Source organism: Schistocerca nitens, chromosome 5 (genome assembly GCF_023898315.1).
Source record: "Schistocerca nitens isolate TAMUIC-IGC-003100 chromosome 5, iqSchNite1.1, whole genome shotgun sequence".
Classification (NCBI taxonomy): domain Eukaryota; kingdom Metazoa; phylum Arthropoda; class Insecta; order Orthoptera; family Acrididae; genus Schistocerca; species Schistocerca nitens.
The window spans coordinates 445,505,873-445,526,847 of NC_064618.1; the positions used below are offsets into that span (position 1 = coordinate 445,505,873).

The 20,975-nt window shown below is 42.8% G+C and overlaps 1 pseudogene; it reads left to right on the forward strand.

The window, feature by feature from the left end:
• Window positions 1–18,920: 18,920 nt before the first annotated feature.
• Window positions 18,921–19,054, forward strand: LOC126261374 (U5 spliceosomal RNA; annotated as a pseudogene).
• Window positions 19,055–20,975: the final 1,921 nt, after the last annotated feature.

Sequence of the window (20,975 nt, forward strand, 5' to 3'; positions counted from 1 at the left end):
GACCGCGTGAGACGACGCTTCATCCAGTCCCAAACATGCTCAATGGGGGACAGATCCGGAGATCTTGCTGGCCAGGGTAGTTGACTTACACCTTCTAGAGCACGTTGGGTGGCACGGGATACATGCGGACGTGCATTGTCCTGTTGGAACAGCAAGTTCCCTTGCCGGTCTAGGAATGGTAGAACGATGGGTTCGATGACGGTTTGGATGTACCGTGCACTATTCAGTGTCCCCTCGACGATCACCAGTGGTGTACGGCCAGTGTAGGAGATCGCTCCCCACACCATGATGCCGGGTGTTGGCCCTGTGTGCCTCGGTCGTATGCAGTCCTGATTGTGGCGCTCACCTGCACGGCGCCAAACACGCATACGACCATCATTGGCACCAAGGCAGAAGCGACTCTGATCGCTGAAGACGACACGTCTCCATTCGTCCCTCCATTCACGCCTGTCGCGACACCACTGGAGGCGGGCTGCACGATGTTGGGGCGTGAGCGGAAGACGGCCTAACGGTGTGCGGGACCGTAGCCCAGCTTCATGGAGACGGTTGCGAATGGTCCTCGCCGATACCCCAGGAGCAACAGTGTCCCTAATTTGCTGGGAAGTGGCGGTGCGGTCCCCTACGGCACTGCGTAGGATCCTACGGTCTTGGCGTGCATCCGTGCGTCGCTGCGGTCCGGTCCCAGGTCGACGGGCACGTGCACCTTCCGTCGACCACTGGCGACAACATCGATGTACTGTGGAGACCTCACGCCCCACGTGTTGAGCAATTCGGCGGTACGTCCACCCGGCCTCCCGCATGCCCACTATACGCCCTCGCTCAAAGTCCGTCAACTGCACATACGGTTCACGTCCACGCTGTCGCGGCATGCTACCAGTGTTAAAGACTGCGATGGAGCTCCGTATGCCACGGCAAACTGGCTGACACTGACGGCGGCGGTGCACAAATGCTGCGCAGCTAGCGCCATTCGACGGCCAACACCGCGGTTCCTGGTGTGTCCGCTGTGCCGTGCGTGTGATCATTGCTTGTACAGCCCTCTCGCAGTGTCCGGAGCAAGTATGGTGGGTCTGACACACCGGTGTCAATGTGTTCTTTTTTCCATTTCCAGGAGTGTATTTAGGTAATATAATTATTAGAGCCTATTCTTATATGAAAGGTGTTTTGCTCTTCTGTCTGCCCAATATTTCTTCATTCTTTCAGATATTCTCTTTCTTTCTTCATCTGAGACAACTCTTCCTGTACTCCTTTTATTGATTTTCATTTGTAGTCTGGTTTGCGGTTCTTGCAGTATTCTGGTTTTCTCTGTCTTGTTTTTTAGGTCATCTACTGTAATTTGAAGTTCTTTTATATCTTCCTTAATTTCTGTGATCCATTTAATGTCGCTCTTGCTATTCCACAATTTTTGTATAATTTTTTTACTAATTCTGCTTTCTGGAGTTCTCATCAGATGTCCAAAGAATGAGATGCGTTTCTTCCTGATTGTGCTCATGACTGGTTCTATTTTCTTATATACTGTTTCATTTGATGCTATTCTCCAATGTCCATTTATTTTATACTGTTTATTTACACGTCCTAATTATTCTTCTTTCTATTTTTAGTTTTCTGTCAATTTCTGCTGTATTAGTTGTTTTGATGATAGTTTCAGGTGCATACGTTATTTCTGGTTGTGTAACTGTTTTATAGTGTTTTAATTTTGCATCTATAGATAGGCTTTTTTTGTTGTATGTAGTTTTGATAATGTAATTTGCATAGTTCAGTTTTTTTATTCTATTTTGCCATGATGGCTTCTCATTTAGATTGTATGTTATTATTTCGCCTAAATATTTAAATTTATCAACAATTTTGATTTCCTGTTCTCCTATTGTATTTTTTTTTTTTTTTTTTTTGCAAGTGGTGGATCAGTTAGCATAATCTCCGTTTTCTCAAATGATATTCTAAGGCCTATTTTCTCTGCTATTTCTTGTAGTGATTTCCCTTGTTATCTGGCTTCTTGAACGGTGTTGGCTAGGAGAGCAAGATCATCAGCGAATCCCAAGCAGTTGAAGCTAATATCATCTTTTGCACTTCCAATTCTTATTCTCTTTGGATTGTCCTTGTACCATTCTCTCATTACGTATTCCAGTGCACAGTTGAAAAGTAATGGTGATAGGCAGTCACCTTGTCTTAAGCCTGTTTTTATGAGGAATGGTTCCGAAATTTCTCCTCTAAACTTCACTTTTGATTTGGTGTTGGTTAGAGTGAGTAGTATTATTTTAATTAGTTTCGGATGGAGTCCTAGATTTCTTAAAATTTTTTATACTGAAGGTCTGTGGAGACAGTCATATGCCTTCTTAAAATCTACAAATGTTATTGCTAGAGGTTTGCTCCGTTTCTTGTAGTATGCCATAATCAATTTTAAACTAATTATCTGCTCTGCACAGCTTCTCCATGGTCTGAAACCTCCCTGATATTCCCCTAACTCCTGTTCTAATTGCTCCTTGATTCTTTCATATAGGATCTTGGATAGAATTTTATATGTGCAATCTAGGAGAGAGATTCCTCTGTAGTTGTCTGGGTTGCTCTTATCTCCCTTTTTGTGTAGTGGGTGGATGATAGCTGTGGTCCAATGTTCGGGAAAGTGTTCTGTTACCCAAATTTTTGTTAGAGCCATGTGTAAGGAGATCTTGACTGTGTCACTTGCATATTTCCACATTTCAACAAAAACCTGATCTTCTCCACATGCCTTATAATTTTTTTGTTCTTTAAGAATTTCTTCTACTTCTTGGAAAGTTGGAGGGTCTAGTTTGTTAGGTTTGGTTTTTATCGGGGTATTTATGTTGATTTGTAAGGGTTCTTTGGGTTCCTCGCAATTCAGAAGTTTGTAAAATGCTTTTGACATGATTTCTGCATTTTCCTTGTTACTGTGGTGGTGGTGGTGGTGGTGGTGGTGGTGGTTAGTGTTTAACGTCCCGTCGACAACGAGGTCATTAGAGACGGAGCGTAAGCTCGGGTTAGGGAAGGATTGGGAAGGAAATCGGCCGTGCCCTTTCAAAGGAACCATGCCGGCATTTGCCTGAAACGATTTAGGGAAATCACGGAAAACCTAAATCAGGATGGCTGGAGACGGGATTGAACCGTCGTCCTCCCGAATGCGAGTCCAGTGTGCTAACCACTGCGCCACCTCGCTCGGTGTTACTGTGTGTCATTCTTCCATCTTCATCTTTCAGTATTAGTGCAGGGGCCTCATATTGTTGTAGTTGTTTCCCAAAGATTTTCTAGTAGTTCCTGGAGTTGGTTTTATGAAAGTACCTTCTATAGACTTTATAATATCTTTATGAAATCCTCTCTTGATTCTTCTAATATTTTGAGTGAATTTTTTTCTTTCATTTTTTAGGTTGATGGCATGTTCTTCAGTTTTATGTGTTTGAAACTTTAAGATTAGGCACTAGTTGTTCTAGTTCATCTGTTAATTTGATGGTTTGTGTTATTTGTTGGTACTTATTATTTTTAATTAGCTGATGTGGGTCAAACCTCCTTTTTATTTTATTAGTTTTTCCGGTCCTCTTCTTTAACGGTGTGAATTTGATTTTAATTTTAACCATATAATGGTCTGAGCCTGTGTCTACTCCTCTCAGTACTTTAACATTGTGGATGTCCTTATGAAATTTTTTGTCCATACAGACATGGTCTAGCTGCCACTCGCCCTTCCTCCAGTCTGGATGTCTCCATGTTTTAAGTTTACTTGGCTTCCTCTTAAAGTATGTTGATTTAGATATAAGGTTGTGTTCTCTGCAGAGTTCTACAAGTCTTTGACCGTTTTTGCTTGTAAATTTATGTGGATTCCATTTTCCAATTATATCTTTATATTTCCTTTCTTTTCCCAACTGAGCATTGAAATCTCCCAATAAGATTGTTACATTCTTTTTATTTACTCTGTTCACAGTTTGTTCTAGAAGGTCCCAAAATTTATCTACCTCTTCCTTTGTTTTTGTTAGACAATTTTTTTCATTTGTTGGGGCATGAGCATTTATTATTGTATAGGTTTTATTCATTGTTTTAAGGCTTAGAGTCGCAATTCTTGGTGATACTGCTTGGAAATCCGTTACTGAATCTATTATTTTTATGTTTACTAAAAACCCTGTTCCAAACTGAGGACATTGTTTCATTGCCCTCGGTCCTGGTTTCCCATTATAAATTCTGTATCCTTGTGATTCGAATGGGTCCTCTGGGGTGTTTTTCATTTCTTGGATCCCTGTTATAAAATTTTTTTCTTTATTTAGTTCATCTGTGAGTTCCTTGAGTTTTCCGGTCTGAAGTAGTGAGTTTATGTTGTGTGTTGCTATATAATTTATTTGCTCATGTTTAATCTTCTTTTTGCGTTTTAGTGTGTATAGTTGCAAACGCTCCGATTCGTTGCTGTCTTCTAGTTGACTACCCACCGAATCTGATGTAGCCTTTTCCTGCCTTTTTGAGCAGGACGGTGGAATTATTTTCCTAAAAGACCTTTCCATTTTTGACTGTTGAAGGTTGTCAACCTTAGTTGGAGCAAGCTCCGATTTACAGATCCGGTTGTTAACCACAGAGGGTGTGTTTGGTCCACGAGAGCTATTTTATTTCACTCAAGTCCGCCAGTAAACCGGTGAGGACTTCCCTATCCGCCACCTGGGCTACTATTAAACAAAAGTATATTAGACAGCCAACGGAAGGCAGACTGTCAAGAGCAGCGAGTGCTCAGTCTTGTAACCTACTCAGACCGAAAGGCGAGACTAGACTCCCTCACAGAGAACCCGTTCAAGCCGAACCCAGTGCACTACTAACCTCACCACAGTGGCCATGGTTAAACGAGCCAATCAGCAACCTGAAAACCGGTGGGAACTTCCCTTCTATTGCCGAAGCGCTTCTACTATACCAATGGAGACACTTGGCGCCAACTTCTGCGCCGATATTGCTATGTCACGGAGCTTTTCCCTGAACAAGCCAACCAAAGTTGGTCTTTTATAGAAAAAGCGGGAAATTTTAACGCGAAAACTGCATGAGAACTCATATCGTTCCCACGCCTTGCTAGTAGCTCGTCAAAAGGTGTTTTTACCGAATTTCCGCGAAGAAACGGAATGTCTCACTCCAGGCGCTCCCTCAGAACCCACCGTGCACGTGTCATCCCGCTCTTTTGACAATGTCTTCGCCGGGGCAGCAATCACCCCATTCAGCCAGTCCCTCAAACCAGCTGGTATAATCCTTTCTTGACCAGCAGAACCCTCCTGTCTTAGCGGACCACCCAGGCGACGAGAGATGCCGCATGGGAAGGAATAGAAACTCTTCACCGCTTGCAATTAGAGAGGAAAACATTCATATCTTCCATGTTCTCAATACTAGCATTGTAATGGCCATTCTCGGCTGTACCTCCCCAAATCGAATTACTGAAAGTAAGATGAATGCTGTAAACACGAGAGGGACCAGGCCACTGTGTGCCTCAGAAAGGTATGCCACCTCTCAGCTTAGCTCATGTCTGCTAAGGATCCAGTGTTGTCCGCATTGGACTAATTCTCCGTAGGTCAACAGCGCAAGTAAGTGTGCTCACTAAGATAGTTGCAAAAACGTCAAAATGTATTACACCGCTGGAAAAAAATTGTGCACTTGGAAAGACGACGTCGACTTTGATCCGGTGATGGCATACACCACCTACGGGATAGAAAATGTACTGATAATGGTTTAAGAGTCACCTGCCAAAAGATAGCGCATTGGTATAGCTACCAGAGAGCCATCTGTGTCTATCCTTTAATAGGGAATGATCACAGCGAGAAGGTTAAGTGTGGTGCAAATGAGTAAAGCAAGCAGGCAACCCTGCTACGGAGACGCACTCGTTCTTCCTGCAGCCAACTGACGAGTCTGAATAGGTTGAAATTAAACTGTGGCCTTTCGAGTGGCACGATGGCCCTTTCGGAGAATTGATACTCGAGGGTGCGATAAACTTCAAACCGCGTTCACCTTTGGTGCTCCTGGAAGGGACGCTAACCAGCGCTCGGTACGAGCAGAAGGTTGTTTGACCCGTTCTTTTGCCGTTTTTGCTACAGGAAAGTGATGTGTTGTTCAGACAGGATAATACTAGCCCACGCACTGCCCGTGAAACTCAGCGTGTACTGCAAGACTAGCAGCAACTTTCCTGTGCAACACGACTGAGCATGTGCGGTTTATAATGGGACGAGAAGTGACTTGTGCGGGTCGTCAACCAAGAACTCTTATAGACCTACATGAGCAGGTCGAGCAGGCGTGGCATACAGTATTCGCCAACTGTGCGATCGACTGGATGCAGAGTCAGCGCCTGCATTGATGCCTGTGGAGGCTTCACCACACACTAATGTGGGTGTTTCAGCGTAGGTCGATTACTGTTATCTCAGAACCGCTTGTGCTATTGATCTGTAAATGTAATCATTTCATGTACTCCACATGCACTGTTGCAACAATAAATCTTGAGTGAACTGGAAATTTCTAAAAGGGTGTACCAATTCTTTTCCGGCAGTGTATTTAGGAAACAATTGATGGCATCTTATTTATTTGCTCATTTGTGTGCAATAAGGAAGCACTTATATCTGATGGTAGGGTAACATCAATGCCACCTGAGAGCCAGTAAATATCCTGTTGATATTGTGACCGCGATATCTAATCACAATATCGAATACAACAGCTGTAGTACCCAATAACAATTTTTTCCTGAGGGTCAAATAAGCTCGTATCAAATATTGTCTGAAGCACTTTTATCATTTACTTCACTTTAAACTACACCGCTATGACTTGTTCCCTTCCATAGACATTTACGTACCAACATCACCGAGCAACGAGCTAAGCTGCTGAATAGGTACACCTCACAGTTCCTCACTTGAAGGCGCAGGGCACTTTCGCGTCATTGGTTATCTCCTTCGACATTCGTCACGTTAATTTTGTTTCATTTGATTACCTAGCGAATTTATTTTTAATAAATAAAACTGTTAATATGAAACGAGAGTATGAGTACGGGTTAAAAGTAATGGATAGCTTCGTTTTAATAAGTTATTTGTTGATTATTGATGTTGGAGATTAAATATTTTCCGCCGGTTTTCCACAGGAGCTTTTCCGTCCGCCAAAGCTTGTGGACATAGTTTCTTACCAAATGAAAAATCACCTACACTGCGTATCCAGATGTCGTACTAGAGTGGGTAATCTGCCTATCTCTTCTGACATGCACTGCCGTAGCAGTGAATGTAAGTCTGTACTGAGATTATATTATGACACAGCTAAACTGGCTGTATTGGCGTGTTTTTTGAGATATTTGTATGGTTGCAAGACGTCTACATATACCTCCACACTCGTGAAGCCACCTAAATAAAGCTGTCAGTTCCCAACACTCTCTTTCCTTTCCGGTTCCATTCGCCAACGGTTCGCGGGAAGAACGATTGTTAATGGGCGTTCGCGTGACCTCGAATGTCTTTAATATTCCCTTCAAATGGTTCAAATGGCTCTGAGCACTATGGGACTTAACATCTGAGGTTATCACTCCTCTAGACTTAGAACTACGTAAACCTAACAAACCTAAGGACATCACATACATCTATGCCCGAGGCAGGATTCGAACCTGCGACCGTAGCAGCAGCGTGGTTCCGGACTGAAGCGCCTAGAACCACTCGGACACAGCGGCTGGCAATATTCCCTTCATGGTGTTTTCCTGAGATGTACGTAGGAGAAAGCAACATATTCGTTGACTCTTCGAGGAACGTATGATCTCGGAAGTTTTGTACTAAACAACACCTTGATGAAGACGCCTCTTTTGCAGTGTATGCCGCTGGAACAGGCTGATCACCTCCGTGACGCTGTCTCGATTACTAAGCGAACCTGTAACGAAACACGCTGCTCTTCTTTGAATCTTCTATAAGTACTCTATCAATCTTATCTGGTACGGACCCCAACTGGCTTCGCAATATGCATACTTCGCCTATTTTAAATTCTTAACCGATGTCTATATTATCGAATTTTATTTTGTTCGGTCTGAAATTGAGAAATGACTAGGTATTACTTAGAGTGTTTTCTGTTTCTCCTTGGTAATGTAACATCGAAATATCCTTAGAACGTCAAGAAATACAGGGAACCTGCACACAGGGTGATTCATCTGCCCTTATAGACGTCATTTTATGCAGTCCGAAATGTTATCCTGGCTTTCAAAACTACGCGCGAGATTTTCATATTTTCACTTACTGCGCTCGAACTATCAGACCTGCAGAAAAAGAAAACGAACAGGACTTTTTGTAGGAAATTTAATGCAGCTAAATTTTGATCTGGGATACGTTTTCGCTGGAGGTCACGGTTTCAGCGTTATTCAAGAAAAACGTACAAAGATGACATTCAACGCACCTCCATCCCCACAGTCATCGTTTTCCACCAAGGATTTTTTTGTTCTCCGTTGCACTCTCTGCTACCAGTGTGAAAAAATTTCCGAAGATACGAACTACTACCGATATTCGACCTTTTTTGGTCTCTATTGATGTGCCGTTATGGCACCAGCATAGTCGAATATTTCTTTAACATAATTAGTTTAAACATGCTCATGAGAGTAATGAGAGAAAAACAACTTTTGTAAACATTACGCTAAACCAATTACGTTAATAATCCATTCCAAACTTAACCCTCGCTAACACAGTGATTTCTTAGTCAGAAGGCCTGACGAATACAATGATGTAATTATTTATTTTATGGTGTCAAAATTCAAAAAACTGTTAGGTAAAATTTACACAGAAGTCGATTTTGCAATTTGTAATTGCTCTGCTGAGACGGTGGTAGAATAAGACTAGTTAATGAAGACCAGAAAGAGGTCGAATGTGGGAAACAATTCGTGGAGCCGCAAATTTTCGTAAAGTGCTAGGAGGGAGTGCCATGAGCAACGTGCTAGAAATCCTCACCGAAGGCGGCTGAGGGTTGGAGTGTGGGTGCGTTTGAAGATCTCTTTTGTGCTTTTTTTAATAATTCTGAAACCGTGGCCTCCAGAGAAAAGTTATCCCAGTAAAAAATTTAACTACATTAAATTTGCTACAAGAAGATAATATTCATGTTTTCTGTAGTGAAAGAGACAATATGAAACTCTCGCATGCGTTTTGTGAAGGGCAGATACGACATTGGGGGGTTGCATAGCACGACATCTGTAGGATAGCCGAATCACCGTGCATAAAATGACAAGAAGCGCATCCACGAAAGTTGTAGTTTCAGAAATTTATGTCTTCATGGCGACTCACAATTTAAGTACCTCTCATGAAAAGGAAAGAAATTGCTTTATAGATTTTTTCGAACAGTGAGGTGGCAAGCCAAGTGCAGTGATAATTATGATCAGTGTGTTGTTATACTCTGGTAGCAGCCTTCACAACTGCTTGTGGAGATGAGTGACTGGAAGATGCCGCTTCCGAATGAAACTTGTTGCGGTGTTTTAAGGGGAGGTACCGTTGAAATTTCAACCCAGTCGGGTAAAAAATTGTAAGGGGCTGAAAATATGTTTCGTAACATATTTCGGCATGCAGAATTGAGTGGGTAAATCCTATTTGCTAAACAAAATTTTTTCAGCACTTAAGAATGTTTGAGTTTTGAAAAAATAATTTTTTTTTCAAACCCGTAAGTGAAGTTATTGGTTATCACTGAATGTATTCACAAAAAAGTTTGTGCCAAAAATATTTAAAATCCATGAAGGAGTAGCATTTTGTTTTTTTGGACATTTTGATCTTTTTTCTAAGTTGAAGTATAGTTAGTTTTGTATCACTAGATAAACATGCACTCCGCATAAATTTAATCGAAACATTAATTTCATATGAATATGTCTGCTTATTTGCATAAAATACATGTACACCTGTAACCGTGCATGTATATGTTTCTCATCTGTAAGTACATCCGAAATCAACGTAAATAAATAAGTGTAGGTATAATTTATATTTTGTTTGCAATTTCAAGGCATTTACATTCGTGGCGGGCTGAGCTGTGAACTAGAAAGTAAAAATTTATGAAGTTTTCTGGTTCAGAATGGGCGGCGGCGTGTGTCAGGTTCTCATGGCGAGCAGGCGACCAACATTCGAACACAGTTTAGTTACTTTTCCTAATTTTATTCCTTCCACGATACATACCTACACTAGCGGTAACGCCCCTGCAGTCCACCAACTCTAACCCAACGCAGAGGCCCACGACCGATGACAGCACGACATCTGGTGGCCAGAAAAGGCCTACTTTCATTCCGCGTGGTCAGCTGTACCGGCGGCCGACGACCTGCCATAATGGACGCATCGGAGAGGCGGTTGTCTGATGTACTCGTAATATGTAAACTGAAAATAAAGTATACAATATTCAAACGTGTCAAATCTTCTCTTATTCATTTTTCCTTCATATTGGGCGAAATATTGTATAGTGTCGTAGTAATTCTAACGGGTGATCAAAAAGTCAGAATAAATTTGAAAACTTAATAAATCACGGAATAATGTAGATAGAGAGGTACAAATTGACATACATGCTTGGAATGACATGGGGTTTTATTAGAACCAAAAAAATAGAAAGGTTCAAAAAAATGTCCGACAGATGGCGCTTCATCTGATCAGAACAGCAATAAGTAGCATAACAAAGAAAGACAGAGCAAAGATGATGTTCTTTACAGGAAATGCTCAATATGTCCACCATCATTCCTCAACAATAGCTTTAGTCGAGGAATAATGTTGTGAACAGCACTGTAAAGCATGTCCGGAGTTGTGGTGAGGCATTGGCGTCGGATGTTGTCTTTCAGCGTCCCTAGAGATATCGGTGGATCACGATACACTTGCGACTTCAGGTAACCCCAAAGTCAATAATCGCACGGACTGAGGTCTGGGGACCTGGGAGGCCAAGAATGACGAAAGTGGCGGCTGAGCACACGATCATCACCAAACGACCCGAGCAAGAGATCTTTCACGCGTTTAGAAATATGGGGTGGAGGGCCTTCCTGCATAAACATCGTACGTTCCAGTAGGTGTTTATCAGCCGGGCTGGGGATGATGCGATTCTGTAACATATCGGCGTACCTCTCACCCGTCACGGTAGCAGTCACTGCCGTTTTGCTGTCCAGCGCCATCTGTCTGACATTTTGTGAGCTTTGTTTTTTTTTTTGTTCTAATAAAACCCCATGTCATTCCAAGCATTTGTGTCAATTTTAACTCTCTATCTACATTATTCAGTGGTTAATTAAGTTTTAAAATTTATATTGACTTTTTGATCACCTGGTATTTACGCTAAATTCTTGTCATGTATTATAAATACAGAATTTTTATAATTAGTTTACACTTTTCGTATGCGTACAGTGTTAAAAAGGTCACTATACTTTCATTTCTTTGAAAAAATCGAAATGGCCGAAACGGAAAAATGCTACTCTTCTCTCAATTTAAAAAAAAATTTGGGCTAATTCTTTTTTTTTTGTTGCATGATAACCTACAAGTCCACGCATGGGTTTGAAAAAATATAGATTTTTTCATCATTTTAAAACGCAAAACTGATGAAAAAAAAACTTTTAAGCAAATTGCATTTGCCCACTGAATTCAGCACGCCAAGATATGTTATGAAACAAATTTTCAGCCCCCCGCGATTTTTTTTACAACCGGGTTGATATTTCACCGCTACGTCCCCTTAAGGAGAAACTTGATTTCACGCAACGTCCGGCAAGGTGATGTGACGAAGCCCGCCGTCCAGCGCCTGCTGCCGCGCTTGCTCCCGACTGGGAGGTATTAAGGTCGCACCGTAGCCCGCGGCAGAAAAACACACCTTACCCACCGGCCCAGTGGCACACGAGCTGCGCTGACGGCCGCCGGATCGATACTCGTGACTTATTCAGCGCCCGCCTGACCGACGCGTGTTCATTTAGCGCGAATTAAACTGGCAGCCCGTAGAGGCGCTTCCGAGTGCTGAAAGCACCATCTCTTATTGACAGTCCGCGGCCCCCGTCTCCATCCGCGCTTGCTCGGCATTCGTGTCCTACCTGCCGCTTCACCATTTTCTGGCCCTGGACTGGCATTCAGTGCTCTGCACGTAGAGCAGGGCACGAGGGAGATACGTTAACGAGTACGTGCACGCCTGGCTTACTAATTAAGGCACCTGAAGTTGCGTCGAAGGAGATCGTTCTCGATTTTTGCCCTTTGGAGTGCGTACAAGTCGTAATCATGAAGATCTAGTTAGCACGACGACAAAGTCAGGTTGTGACTATATACAACTGTTGATGGTATTAGTCCTTCTCAACTTTCCGCAGAGTTCTGTTACTTACCGGAGACGTCGGTTGTAGGTGTCTGCACTTTGGCTGCTCAGGAAACGTTCCACTCACAGAACAGCACCTCGTCGTCATTCTGGAATTACCTGACACGCAATGGCGTCTACTTATTAAAAAAAAAGATGAGGTCACTGCTACTGTCAGGAGGATACAGGGAGCGGTGAACAGTGCTACGGTCGCCCACTGTCTGTATCGAGGCAGGTCAAGAGAGTACGAGCAACACGAGGTCTTGTGGTATGTAGTTGAAAGATAAGGTATCTGAGACATTGAAGACAGGGCACAGACACTAGCCTAAACACATCATAAATGTAGCAGCAGATGTAAAAACTACCAGATGCCTGAACCAGAGTTGACGATGTTGTGTACCCAGTAACGCGTCTTTCCATCGCGTTAGGGTCTGCGTACTTACGGCGATGGAAAATATAGCGTTATGCGTATGTAGGCGAGCTAATCGTCCGCCTACAACTGGTAAGGTGAATCTGCATTCGAAGCTGTGCGTCCCCAGCAGCGAGAGCGCGTCGCGGCAGGACGGACCGCCACGGCCGCTACTGGCGAGCCATGTGCTTCAGCAAAGGACTGGATATGGGTAAATCCCAAACCTGGGTATCTGGACGGTGTAATGATTCTCTATTTATGTGACCGTTACGGCACTCTAACCCAAGTTCTCGATACCAGTAATATCGTACTACTTTTCTGCGAAGTAACAGACATATTTTTGTCACAATATTCACATTTGGTTTCACTAATGTTTAGGTGCTTCGATGTATCGGTGTTTTACAGTGATATGGTTCTTGTGTGTATTCATTTCTGTGAGACTGTCATAATCTTTGACTTACTTGTAATCGTTTTGGCGCGAATGCGCACAGAGCAGCCTTTGTTTCACATTGGCAGAAGTTGTTATTTCGCTTTGTAAAAGAACAGTCAAGTCTTGTGTTTGGTTAAAGTGGAAATTAAATATATGAAGATTGATGCAAAACTGTTTTCTTGATGATGTGACAATTAAGAAAAAGTATATGTGAATTTACAAGAAGTTTAATAAGAATGTGGATCGTGAACAGCAAGTCAAAAATTATTTCTACCATACCATTGTTCTGATCTGGGATTGTTTGATCATTAAGAATTTCCTGAAAAACGCATTTGTTAGGTCTTCAAATATTGAGAAAATACAGATCTTGACTTTCTAGCAGTCAAAGTGGAATCACTCTTGAATCAACATGATGAGCCATAACAATTTCGACGAAATCTACGTGGGAATCCATTCAAGATAAGTGCCAAATTAATGACTTTTTTACAGTGACCTCATTATTTCCAATCTGACGATACCATCCACAGTCAATAACTTTGTTGTTGCCCGATAAAGCGAACATATGCTGCGTGAGCAACATTATTAATCTGATTTATAACCTACTTTGCATATGGTGGTATTGTTAGAACGGCTCGCATAACCTTTGTGCAGGAGACGATGCTCCTAAAATGGCGGGGTGTCAGACAAGCTGAAAGATGGATGAGTTACAGCTCCTTCAGATTCGACAATAACTCACTCCAGATATCAATGCAAATCTGAATGCATCAGCAATCTCATAAAAATAAGGCACATCAAATGGTGCAACAATATTTCAATATCGTTAAAACCAAAGATGTTAATACTTCGCAGCGATTACACTATTTCACAGTGAACTTCCGAATTAACAACTTTTAAATGTTTCATGCGATTACACCATATGATGCACGACAGCTATCACCCAAGAAAGCCAATCATCTGTATCTATTATATTTATTGACTTATGACGTCATTTATACCTTTTTTTTACTACGCAGGTGTTTGTCAGAACAGCGTTTTTTCGACACTTACACAGCAAATGAATACAACATGATTGCCTCACATATTGTTATACTAGTGTAATTATTTAAAGAACAGATTGCTATTTTGCCAGTAACTGTTGATTGCAACTACTATTAAAAGCCGTGCTAATTTAAAAGTGTTTAATCGCAGAAGTTAACGGACACCACAATATATATTTGGTTACTCCGACGTTTCGGCGTTTTAGTCGACTGCGTCGTTCGCCCAGTCGATGCGGTTAGCTCTGACCTTTCTGTAAACTAAAACGAAGCGAAAGCGCCAGTTAGGACAATTACTTGTCCCCCAAACTTAACATCATTGCTGCACAAGCACCAAGTCAGACTTCAGCCACGAGCCACTGTTTAGACTACTCAGTCCATGTTACCATGAGGAGCAGAAGATCTATAACTGCTATAGTTGGAAAGCTCGAGATCTTATAGTATACACAATTCGTCTACATCAAATTGTGAGGGAAACTGATTGAAACTCTTTCTGAAGTTAGCTTGAGTAACAGAAATGTAGTAGTAAGAAACATGTTGGATCCTGGGCGTAGTATGGATGCATGGGCTTTAAAATTGTTCACGAATCAGGGGTTCTCTGCTCGTTCGCCATATAACATGAAAAAAAAAAAAACCTTCAGCAGTCTAACGAAACGAAAAAAAAATGTAGTCAGGCTTTTTCTTTCACGAAAATGATTTAAAATTAGGTATTACACAGGTTTTCAACAAGGTCTGAACTGGAACATTTTTATGACTTCTTACAAGTCGCTATTCATCTTCCAAATTCCATACCGTCAGGTCTAGACGCCCCAAGGCTGCTACGGTCGCAGGTTCGAATCCTTCCTCGGGCATGGATGTGTGTGATGTCCTTAGGTTAATTAGGTTTACGTAGTTCTAAGTCTAGGGGACTGATGACCTCAGATGTTAAGTCCCATAGTGCTTAGAGCCATTTGAACCATTTAGACGCCCCAAACTATCGTGTGGGCGTTGTTCCTTACTACGCACAGGGTGGTAAGCAGCTACTTTATACTGACCGTCCGAAGCAATTCTATACCACCTCCCAAAAGGGATCCGTGGCTGCAGCCAGCTACAAATGATATTCAGATGCAAAAAGAAAATATATCAACTTCAAATGAGTGATATATCTAAATGTGTGCAGTAAGGTTACAATCATAATTAACTTTGTAACGCTTTTACTTTTTACCGGGTGATATGTCTTGACAATTTGATATTGCTGGTATCTATGAACGAAACATAAGAGGGATAACAAAATTGAAGTATCACTTCAGCTGCTGTATTTATATAGAAACAGCACACAGAAGGCGACTTCTAGAGATCGTTGTTCGATTTGCAAGGAGAGACAGAAAAAAAGTCAATGGACCAGGAAAGGGATGAGGTGTAGTACAACATTCTGATTACGGTGGAAACGAACGGAAGTGGACGAGAATGTAATCGCCTCTCCAAAATGTTCTAAGACTGACTTTATTCCTGATGTATAAGCGACGCCTGCACAGTACCTATGATGGCAACTTGAACTAACAAGAGCAAACAACGGATATATGTTCGACCAGTCAGTCGTGAGCGGGCAGTGGTGGACGTGCGACTGTAGTGTATCATAGTTGTTATGTCACAAATTGCAATGGAGCGGCATTGTAGATCAAGTGTTCAAGACGTTCTCCGGAAGTTTGTGCTCCACACCTTGTCTCCCGAACAAAAACAAAGACACCTTGATGCCTGCCACTACATTATTTTAATTAAAAAATTCTGGTAATAATAATAACGGGTGACGAGACTTGGCGTTATCAATACTAACCTAGAACAAAACGGCACAGTGCAGAAATTCATATGAAGGGTCAACTCTCTGACAGCATAATTGCATTGAAAATAATGTGACGTGCAAGTTGAAGAACATTTCCAAGAATTTTTCTGACAGTTTCACAGCGCTGTATGAATATGCTTTGAACTGTACTCAAGTGGCGCGAGACTATGTACAATACCTGAAGCCTTGAAATCAACATCTTAATTTTTCTCTATTTTTTATTGATCGAGTCTCGAAACGTTTGGGATCGACCGGGAACAGCAGGTAGACCAAGGAAATTATTTGCTGGATTCCACGAGTTAGGAAATGACGGAGGAAACGACGTAAAGGTAAATGGCTAGCTGATACCTGAAAACAAGAGCAGTATTGCCGAAGAGCATAATTCATGAGAAATCCTGGAGTAGTTTGTTATTGGATGGAGGGCGTCAAATAGCTGCTGGTGCTGCTGGCGGTGACGAGTTAACAACTTTATTAAAAAAGTGCAAAAAGAGTAAAACATCGGAGACAGACCGGTTTCAAGTTCCAATATGACTCGTAACTTCAATCTGTCACAAATGTTCAGCACGATCTAAGACTGGTTGACAAGAACTGATTTGATCGCAGCGTAGTGTTTGTGAAGAGCCTCGGTCAGAATCCCGTAGGTATCTACTGAATAAACGCCTGCGGTATTTCACTTTTCTTCTCCGTGTTGCCGTACAAGATTTGAGCTGTCATATAGATTTGTGCGTATCAGCAGAGATAACGAAACACTTACCAAAACTGATTCTTAGCAACCTCTGCATCAATCAGTAAACGTGTTAGAAACAGAATAGGTTTAGCATAAGTACGCAGCACTGCTGCGAGTGTTGGCGAGGCGCGTTGTGTGTGTGTGTGTGTGTGTGTGTGTGTTGCTAATGTGGCGGTGGCAGGCGGTACATTAGCTCCGCTCTGCGTCCCGACACCCGTTTCACGTCCCACAGCTAATTTACGAGTTTTGCGGAGTGCTCGGACTCACCCATCCAGTTGCCGACGATCTACTGAATCCCGGAGGTAATAACGAAGTGCTTTCAATTGGAAACTAAGCCCTCACGAAACGTGAAAGTTTCTCTTCACCACAGTAGCGAAAGTACCTAAGTGGCCGCTTTAACGAACCATAAGTTACACGGTAGCTTATCTTCTTCGTACAAAACAGTACTTCGATTTCCAATACAACCATTGTATTTCCAAAGCTAACAATGAAAACGTAAAATATGGGAAGAATTAATAAAAATGAGCGTACTGTGGGAAGGTTGTCATACATATTTCGATACAACTGTGCGAAGTCGTAGAGTTTCTGTCAAGTTGGTACACATAAATATCAACCTAAACCTAAACTGTTAGTAATTCTACCAAGTAATAAGTTTTTTACAACTGTTAAAAACAGCCTATACACAGATCAGCCAGAACATTGCGACCACCGACCTACTGTCGATATAAACCTGTCTAGGCGATAGCAGCGACACCTGATGAGGAGTGACTGCTAGTCAGAACACGCCCGGTGCCTGTAATAACAGTGGGCGTGCAGTGCATGTATAGAATGGAGCCACGCGGGATTAGCCGAGCGGTCGGGGGCGCTACAGTCATGGACTGTGCGGCTGATCCCGGCGGAGGTTCGAGCATGGGTGTGTGTGTTTGTCCTTAGGATAATTTAGGTTAAGTAGTGTGTAAGCTTAGGGACTGATGACCTTAGCAGTTAAGTCCCATAAGATTTCACACACATTTGAACATTTGTATAATGGGGAAGGCGTGCAATCTATCTGAGTTTGACCTAGGACATAGTGTGATGGCCCGAAATCTCTGCACGACGATTTATGAAACCGCACTACTTGCCGGGTGTTCGAGGACTGCTGTGGAGAGTGTCGTTAAAAAGTGGCGAAACCTAGGCGAAGCCACGTCCAGACGTCACGGGTAGGGCTGTCACCCCTCATTACAGATGTCGGACGACGTAGGCTGAACAGAGAGGTAAAACAGGACAGGTGGCGAACTGTGGCGGAATTATCAGTCTTTAATGCTGGGTGAAGTACCAATGTCTCTGAATACACAGTGCACCGATCACTTCTAACGACGGGCCTATGCACCAAACGACCCATGCATGTGCCAATTTTTAACACCACGACAACGGCAACTACGACTGAAATAGGCATGTGACCATCGGTACTGGATGTTGGCACAGTGGCAGAGTGGTGGATGGTCTAATGAATCGCGATACCTTCTTCATCGTGCCGATGGGAGGGTGGGAATCCGTCGTCTTACAGGTGAACAGCACCTTGACACCTGTAGTGCGGGGCGGCTCCATTATGCTCTGGAAAATATTCACATGGGCAGCCGTGGGTCCAATGGAGCTCGTGCAAGACACCATGACGGCCAGGGAGTATCGTACAATGGTTGCAGACCACGTACACCTGTGTCGTGACGATCATGTTTGCCGACGGCAGTGGCATTTTTCATAAAGGTAATGCACCATCTCACAAGGTCAATGGCGTGATGGAGTGGTTCGAGGAATTCAGTGGTGAGTTCCAATTGACGTGCTGGCACCCATCTCGCCAGATCTCAACCCGATCGAACATTTCTGAGACCTCGGAATTTACGGGAATTAGGTGACTTATGTGTGCAGATGTAGTGTCAACTCGGTCCAGTGACCTAGCAAGGCCTCATTGATTTTATGCCATGACGTGTCGCTACAATTATCCGTGCCAAAGGTGGACATACAGGCTATTGGGTGGATGATGATTATGTTATGGAAGATTAATGTATGCGACCATGACACATGGGACTACTCAACATCAAAAAAAAATTTGTTTGGTGATCGTGGAACGGCATATTTACTGGGTTAACATGTAGATTCCAGTCTACAGTCTGGATGTCTATAAAACCTTAACACACAGTATTTTCTGAGGCACATTTGACACTATATCAGCGTGAATTTCAGTTCTTTTTAGGTGACAGAAACTTTAAACTTCATATTTGTTAGTTCGATTTCCGGCGGGGTCAGGGATTTTCTCTGCCTCGTGATGACTGGGTGTGGTGAAATCTTTCGCCTTTTACTAAAGATTTCCGTGGAGGGGAGCATTAAATGAGTCTATAACTAACTTTTCTCAGTGCTCGGCATATGCTGAGCCATAAATGCAAGTCAAATTTAGATATTACGTTGTATACAGCGAATCCGCTGCCATATTATGGCAAGAGTTAGTGACGGTTGAGCTCTTAGTTAGGTTTAAGTAGTTCTAAGTTCTAGAGGACTGATGACCATAGATGTTAAGTCCTATAGTGCTCAGAGCCATTTGAACCATATTTGTTCATCTACATCTACATCTACATGACTACTCTGCAATTCACTTTTAAGTGCTTGGCAGAGGGTTCGTCGAACCACAATCATACTATCTCTCTACCATTACACTCCCGAACAGTGCGCGAGAAAAACGAACACCTAAACCTTTCTGTTCGAGCTCTGATTTCTCTTATTTTATTTTGATGATCATTCCTACCTATGTAGGTTGGGCTCAACAAAATATTTTCGCATTCGGAAGAGAAAGTTGGTGACTGAAATTTCGCCAATAGATCTCGCCGCGACGAAAAACGTCTTTGCGGTAATGACTTCCATCCCAATTCGCGTATCATATCTGCCACACTCTCTCCCCTACTACGTGATAATACAAAACGAGCTGCCCTTTTTTGCACCCTTTCGATGTCCTCCGTCAATCCCACCTGGTAAGGATCCCACACTGCGCAGCAATATTCTAACAGAGGACGAACGAGTGTAGTGTAAGCTGTCTCTTTAGTGGACTTGTTGCATCTTCTAAGTGTCCAGCCAATGAAACGCAACCTTTGGCTCGCCTTCCCCACAATATTATCTATGTGGTCTTTCCAACTGAAGTTGTTCGTAATTTTAACACCCAGGTACTTAGTTGAATTGACAGCCTTGAGAATTGTACTATTTATCGAGTAATCGAATTCCAACGGATTTCTTTTGGAACTCATGTGGATCACCTCACACTTTTCGTTATTTAGCGTCAACCGCCACCTGCCACACCATACAGCAATCTTTTCTAAATCGCTTTGCAACTGATACTGGTCTTTGGATGACCTTACTAGACGGTAAATTACAGCATCATCTGCGAACAACCTAAGAGAACTGCTCAGAACTGCTCAGATTGTCACCCAGGTCATTTATATAGATCAGGAACAGCAGAGGTCCCAGGACGCTTTCCTGGGGAACACCTGATATCACTTCAGTTTTACTCGATGATTTGCCGTCTATTACTACGAACTGCGACCTTCCTGACAGGAAATCACGAATCCAGTCGCACAACTGAGACGATACCCCATAGGCCCGCAGCTTGATTAGAAGTCGCTTGTGAGGAACGGTGTCAAAAGCTTTCCGGAAATCTAGAAATGCGGAATCAACTTGAGATCCCCTGTCGATAGCGGCCATTACTTCGTGTGAATAAAGAGCTAGCTGCGTTGCACAAGAACGATGTTTTCTGAAACCATGCTGATTACGTATCAATAGATCGTTTCCTTCGAGGTGATTCATAATGTTTGAATACAGTATATGATCCAAAACCCTACTGCAAACCGACGTCAACACAAAGTATTCTCTGAAGCACATTTGACACTATATCAGCGTGAATTTGAGTCTCTTTCAGGTGACAGAAACTTTAAACTTCATATTTGTTAGTTCGATTCCCGGCGGGGTCAGGTATTTTCTCTGCCTCGTGATGACTGGGTGTGGTGTGATGTCCTTAGGTTAGTTAAGTTTAAGTAGTTCTAAGTTCTAGGGGACTGATGACCATAGATGTTAAGTCCCATAGTGCTCAGAGCCATTTGGAAATGTCTCTGAGCACTATGGGACTTAACATCGGTGGTCATCAGTCCCATAGAACTTAGAACTACTTAAACCTAACTAACCTAAGGACATCACACACATCCATGCCCGAGGCAGGATTCGAACCTGCGACCGTAGCAGTCGCGCGGTTCCGGAGTGAGCGCCTAGAACCGTTAGACCACCGCGGCCGGCAGAGCCATTTGAACCATATTTGT